This window comes from Octodon degus, unplaced genomic scaffold (assembly GCF_000260255.1).
Source record: "Octodon degus isolate 3935 unplaced genomic scaffold, OctDeg1.0 scaffold00214, whole genome shotgun sequence".
Taxonomy (NCBI): Eukaryota; Metazoa; Chordata; class Mammalia; order Rodentia; family Octodontidae; genus Octodon; species Octodon degus.
Window position 1 is genome coordinate 3,502,791 of NW_004524790.1, and position 7,595 is coordinate 3,510,385.

Below are 7,595 nucleotides of genomic sequence, written 5' to 3' on the forward strand. Positions count from 1 at the left end.
CATGAAGGCAAGAAGAGCACGGAGCAGAATACTTCAAGTCATCTATGAAAACAAATTCCAGTCCAGATTACTATACCCTGCAAAACTCACTTTCAAGTTTCATGGAGAAGTGAAATAATTCTATGGCAAAGAACAATTAAAGAATTTCATGATGACAAAGCCAACCCTACACAGGTTACTGAAATATGTTCTAGAGAGGGACCAAAATGATCAGAACTCCACGAATGACATCAGAAGCAACCAACTAAATAGGGCAAGCATTTAAACACAGGAGGAAAAGGAGTAACTGACAACAGGTAAATAACATGTTAATCGTAAGGCAACACATCTCAATTATAAGCATCAATATAAATGGATTCAATTCACCAATTAAAAGAAATTGAATGGCACAGTGGATTAGGAAACAAAATCCAACAATATGCTGTATACAAGAAACATATTTAACTCATAAAGACATTCATAGTCTGCAAGTCAAAGGATGGAGCACAATATTATGCTCCCCAGTACCTCAGAAAAAATTAGGGGTAGCAATCCTATTCTCAGACACTCTCAACTTAAATCACGAATGATCAAGCAAAATAAAGAAGAATGCTACATACTGGTTAGGAGAAAAATTCAAGAGGAAGAGGTAACACTTATAAATATGTATGCACCAAACAGCAGCACCCAACTATACAAAGCAAATCTTAATGGATGTGAAAAATCTAATATCCAATACCATAATCTGAACAGGAGTCCTTAACACACCCTTATTCCAAAAAGGTAGGTCAGCCAGACAAAAATTAGCAAAGAAATAACAGAACTTAACCAGAGCTTGAAACAAATAGACTTGGTGGATATATGCAGTGTTCCAAACAAACACAGCTGAATATATATTTTTCTCAGCTGCACATGGGTAATTTTCTAAAATAGACCACATACTGGTCCATAGGTCATGCGTAAGTAAATGCTACAAAAGAGAAATTATCCCATGAACATTATCTGACCACAATGCAATTAAACTGGAAATAAATGACAAAAGAAACCAGAAAAAGACGCTAAATAAACAGAAATAAAATGACACCCTACTCAGCAACGAATGTGTCACAGACCAAATTAAACAAAATACTAAAAAATATCTAGAATTCAATTAAAATACAAGCAAAATTTACCAGAATTTATGGGATACAATGCAAGAACTTCTCAGAGGGAAATTCATAGCTTTGAACTCACATATTAGGAAAACAAAATGGCAAAAAATAAATATCCTAATGCTGCACCTTCAACAACTAGAAAAGGAAGAGAAATCCAAACCCAGAGCCCAAAAAATGAAAGAAGTCAAAGATTAGAGCAGAAATTAATTCAGTTGAGATGAAGAAAACATTTCAAAGAATTAAAAAAGCAGAAAGCTAGTTGTTTGAAAGATTAAATAAACTCGATTAGCCTCCAGCTAACCTCATCAAAAAGAGGAAAGAAAAAATTCAAATACAAGCAGTAAGGAATGAAAACGATGTAATTACCAAAGACCCAGTGGAAATTCAGAAGATTATCAATAGCTACTTTGAGAATCTTTACTCTCACCGAATAGAAGACACAGAAGACATGGACAGATTCCCAGAAAGGTACAAATTTCCAGAACTGAATCAACAAGATATAACAACTATCAATAGCCCAATAACAGCCTATGAAATACGAGACGTAATTAAAAACCTACTGGCAAAGAAAAGTCCAGGTCCTGATGGATTCACAGCTGAATTCTATAACACATTTACAGAAGATTTGGTCCCTCTACTCCTCAAAATCTTATATGAAATTGAAAAGGAAGCTATCCTCTCAAAATCATTCCTGGAGGAAATATTATACTGATACCAAAACCAGTGAAAGAAACAACTAAGAAAGAGAACTACAGGCCTATCTCCCTCATGAACATAGATGCCAAAATCTTCAATAAAATCCTAGCAAATAGAATACAGCAAATCATCCAGAAGATCATACACCATGACCAGGTAGGATTCACCCCAGGGATGCAAGGATGGTCCCATATTCGAAAAATCTATAAATGTAATACACTATATCAAGAAATCGAAAACTCAAAAGCACATGATCATTTCCATTGATGCAGAAAAGGCTTTTGACAAAGTTCAACACTCATTCATGTTCAAAGTCCTACAGAAAATTGCAATAGATGGCCTCTACTTCAAACTGGTAAAAGGCATTTATGAAAACCCATTGGCTAACATAATCCGAAATGGGGAAAACCTGAAATCTTTTACTCTTAGAAATGGTACTCGAGAAGGATGTCATCTACCACCATTCCAATTCAATATAGTTCTGGAATCATTAACCACAGCCATTGGACAAGAGAAAGAAATAAAAGGAATAAGAATATGTACAAAAGAAGTTAAACTATCTTTATTTGCAGATGACATGATACTTTACTTTCAATATCCAAAAAACTCCACCAAGAAGCTGCAAGAATTAATACAGAAATTCAGTAGCATAACAGGTTATAAAGTCAATACCCAAAAGTCAATAGCATTCCTCTACACAGACAACAAACACACTGAGAGCGAAATTGTAGAAACAATAGCTTTTACAATAAAACTGAGAAAAATGAAATACCTTGGAATTAATCTAATTAAGGAATTCAAAGATCTTTTCAAGGAAAATTACACTACTCTTAAAAAGAGGTCGTAGAGGATTTCAGAAAATGGAAAGATATTCCATGCTCCTCGATAGGAAGAAACAACATTGTGAAGATGGCCATAATCCCAAAATTGCTGTACAGATGTAATGCAATCCCTATCAAACTACCAATGACATACCTCACAGAACTAGAGAAATCATTCCTAAAATTTATCTGGAACAAGAAAACACCTAGAATAACAAAGGCAATCTTGGGAAATAAAGAAAAGGCAGGAGGCATTATAATTCCTGACTTGAAATTATACCATAAGGCTACTGTGATAAAATCAGCATGGCACTGATAGACCTGAGGAACAATGGTAGAGATTAGAAGACACTGAAGTCACTACAAACGCACTCAGCCACCTTATCTTTGAAAAAGGGGCCAAACATACTCACTGGAAGAAAGATAGCCTCTTTAACAAATCGTGCTGGAAAAAATGGCTCTCTACATGCCGAAAACTCAAACTTGACCCAGGTCTATCACCATGCACTAAACTAAAGTCAAAATGGATTAAAGATCTAAACATTAAAGCAGAGACACTAAATCTCCTGGAAGAGAAAGTAGGAAGAACTCTTGAAGACATAGGGGCAGGCAAAGAGTTCATGAACATAAATCAAATCGCACGGGAAACAACTGAAAGAATTAACAACTGAGACATGCTCTTACAGAGAAGTTTTTTCCCGTCAAAAGAAATTACCAACAAAGTGTAAAGGCAACCCACAAATTTGGAAAAAATTATGACAAATAAGTACTCAGAAAAAAGTCTGCTATCTAGAATTTATAAAGAACTAAAAAACACTAGGGACCCTAAATTTAAAGACCCAATCCAGAAATGTGTATCCAAGATGAACACATGCTTCTCAGAGGAATGAATTAAAGAAGTGAATAAATATATGAAAAAATTCTCCACAACACTTTTCATCCGCGAAATGCAACTTAAACCAACATTGAGATATCATCTCACCCCAGAAAGAATGGCTATCATAAAGAAATCACCCAACAACAAATGTTAGAAAGACTGAGGGGAAAAAGGAACACTTCTGCACTGCTGGTAGGAATGTAGACTGGTTCAACCATTATGGAAATCAGTATGGAGATTCCTTAGAATATTTGGACTGGAAATACCATTTAAATCAGCTATTCCTCTACTGGAAATTTTCCCTGGGGATCTGAAAACATCATATCATAGTGATGTATGTGTGCCTATATTTATAGCAGCACAATTTGTGATAGCCAAATCTTGGAAACAACCAACATGCCCACCACCTGAGAAATGGTTGAAAAAGATGTGGTATTTTTACACAATGGAGTATTATTCAGCTATTAAGAATGATAAACTCGAAGTCTTTATATTGAAGTGGATGCCACTTGTATGTGTACTCAAAAGTGAAATAAACCAGACACACGTGTGTAAACATCATATAATATCCCTAGTTTAAGAACTCAAAAGAAGAAATACAAATGGAAAGGTATAATAAAAGTAAAAGGAGAGCAGGACCTCAAGGACTAACTAATCAAGAGAGGTGAAGAAGAAGAATTAGGACACATGACAATGTCCAGACAAAGAGTTATATGTAGAAGATGGGCAAAGCAATGATCTTGAGAATCTACAGAAGATTTTTTTAATCTAGCCATTAATTGGAAAGATTCTCACCCTGACTAACTATATATACTGATACCTGTGAACTAAGCAGCTGCACTGCAGATAGTAATCTCTAATAGTAGTTTCATGCTTGGAGTGCCTGTCATTCTGGTCTTCTGAATACGGAATTCTGTCATGACATGCCAGTTGCTGCTACGAAGTCTCTCTGGCAGATGGTTGTTCTAAAAGAAGAGGGTCGTGAATGAAAGCAAAAGACAGGAAAAGGAATATTGTGGGATTGTCCTGCTTCAAGGTTGTATATGGTGAGATTTTTGGACTTATGTGTAAACATAAGAAGTATATAATTCTTTATGTTTATTTTAAAAATATATTCTTATTGTTAAATGTTTTTTATCATATTCTGTAGGAACTTAAAGTTCAACATATCAATACTTGATGAATAATACCTGTTCTATATTATGCCTAAGTTGTTTGATATGCAGAAAGTAGTGAAGTTAAGATTAACAGCCTACATTTTATGATAATAACAATAAGCTTGTCTTCTGGATGGTTAACAACCTTAGTTTGCAGACCAAAATTAGATGAAAAGGAGGGTTGCAAGGAAAGCCAACATTTTGGCCCTAGCCTTCTTAGGTCAAATAAGACTCAGGACATATGAGAACTTGTACTGTAATGTCATGTAACTCGGCAGTGTCCCAAATTTTCTGATCAAGATTATGGGAAAGTGAACGATGATCTAGAGTGTGCTTAAGGACAGTCACATGGGAGAAAAACATTCTCTCAGGCTTTCACATAGAGCACATTGGCCAAACAATGGCCACGACTCATCCACATGACTGACACTGACAAACAATCTGAGGTACAGGATCTCCGGATAAATCCTGAGGGGATTTCACTGACCTTATCGAACCAAAAGCTACTAATCTTGTTGCATAGGTCCTGCTTTACCTTGATCTTATTCACCCAGCAGAAGATTACAAAAATGAAATATTAGAAGTAAAGCCGTGCTGCTTTGTTGAGCTGTAGGGGACTCAGATCAACAATTTCTGACATTGCCAGTCAAGTGGAAGACCCAATACTATTATGGACTACTGACCTCTTTCGCATTATCTTGCTGAGTTAACACACCTATAATATTCAAATAACGGAACTTACCAAAAAAAGTGTATACAAATGAGTGTCCGTTTGTATCTGTGTATTCAAAGTGGTGAGGATATAGTTACATTCTCTTAATGAATAGAGTGATTTGTTCTAATGGTGTTTGTAGATAAGATATCATGTCCGCATCTTGTACAGCAATTAACCACTAGGAGGAATGTATGCAGTGTGTTGGTTGTTGAAGCTATCCTACCAATTTGATTTGGAGCTGTCTTGTTGCTATTTGTTTATCAATAAAATTATGGAAAAAAGAGAAAGTAGCTGTATGCTTATTCTCTTTTTAATATACAGAAACTATATGTTCCTTCATTTGTATCCCCTTTTTTGTTTAGATTTGTCAGAGAAGTATATTACATTGCCATTAAAATATTGTAGGTGTGTGAATTCAGGAAAATAATCCAATGTATTCCTGTAGTTCATAATAGTAGAGGGTTTTCCATAGGACTTGCTATGTCAGAAGTTGTTGACTTGAGCCATTTACAGCTAAGAATATTAATATGGCTTTACTTTTCATACTTTGTTTTTATATTTTTCTGCTGGATGGTTAAGATTGTGATGAAACAAGACCCATATAACAAGAAATGTAACTTTTGTATATGATAAGGTCAGTCAAATCCCCTCAGGATTTATCTTGAATTCCTGTACTGTAGTCTGTAAGATCCTTTCTCAGTGTCAGCCATGTGGATGAGTCACGGTCATTGTTGGACCAATTTGCTCGCTGTGAAAGCCTGAGAGAATGTTTTCTCTCCATGTGACTCTCTCTGGGAATACTCTACATCATAAACCACTTTCCTCTGTGGCTACATAACCGCTGTGATCAGAAAATTTAGGAAACAAAGTCGAACAATATACTGCATACAAGAAACACATTTAACTCATAATGAAATTCATAGACTTAAATTCAAGGCATGGAAAACAACGCTACACAGCCCAGCACCTAAGAAAAAAACAGGGGTAGTAATCCTGTTCTCAGACAGTCTCAACTTCAAACCAAGAATGATCAAACGAAATAAAGAAGGCTACTATATGCCGATCTGGAAAAATTCAAGAGGAAGAGGTAGCACTCATAAATATGGATACACCAAACACAGGAGGACCAAACTGTATAAGACAAATCTTAGTGGTCATGAACAGTCTAATGTCAAATACTACAATCTTAACAGGAGATCTTAACACCTCCTTATCCCAAAAATGCAGATCAAGCAGACCAAAAATTAACAAAGAAGTAGCCGAATTGAACCAGAGCTTGGAACAAATGGACTTAGTGGACATATACAGAGTGTTCCATCCAACCACAGCTGAATACACGTTTTTCTCAGCTTCACATGGGTCATTTTCTAAAATAAAACACATACTAGTCCATAGTTCATGTTTAAATATATGTAAGAAAACAGAAATTATCCCACACATATGATCTGACCACTGTGCAATGAAACACAATAAATGACAAAAGAAAGCAGACAAACCCCATCAATACAGAGATATTAAACAACACCATTCTCAGCACCCAATGGATGACAGATGAAATTAAACAAGAAATTTAACAATATCTACAATTCAATGAAAATTCAACCACAACTTATCAGAATTTATGGGATGCGATGAAAGCAGTTCTTAGAGATAAAATTATAGCTATGAACTCACACAGTAGGAAAACAGAATGGGAACAAATAAACATCCTAATGTTATTCCTCCAACATCTGGAAAAGGAAGAGCAATCCAAGACCAAAGCCCAAAGAAGGGAAGAAATCATAAAGATTAGAACAGAAATTAATTCGACTGAGACAAAGAAAACAGTTCAAAGAATTAATGAATCGAATATCTGATTCTTTCAAAGATTAAATAAAATCGATAAGCCCTTAGCCAACCTCATCAAAAAGAGGAAAGAAAAAATTCAAGTATAAACAATAGCAAATGAAAACAGTGTGATTACCACAGTCTCAACGGAAACTCAGAAGATTTTCAAGAGCTACTTTGAGAGTATTGTAAAATTTGACTCAATATCATTTTGCATTTCTCAAAACTTAATGTTCATCACTGAAGAATGAGCTCATAATATATGTTATTTTATAATTGGTATGTCAATATTGGCTTCTGAATACCTATATTTTGTTTTTTTTAATTTTTTTATTTATTTGTGTGTGTGTGTGTGTGTATGTGTGTGTG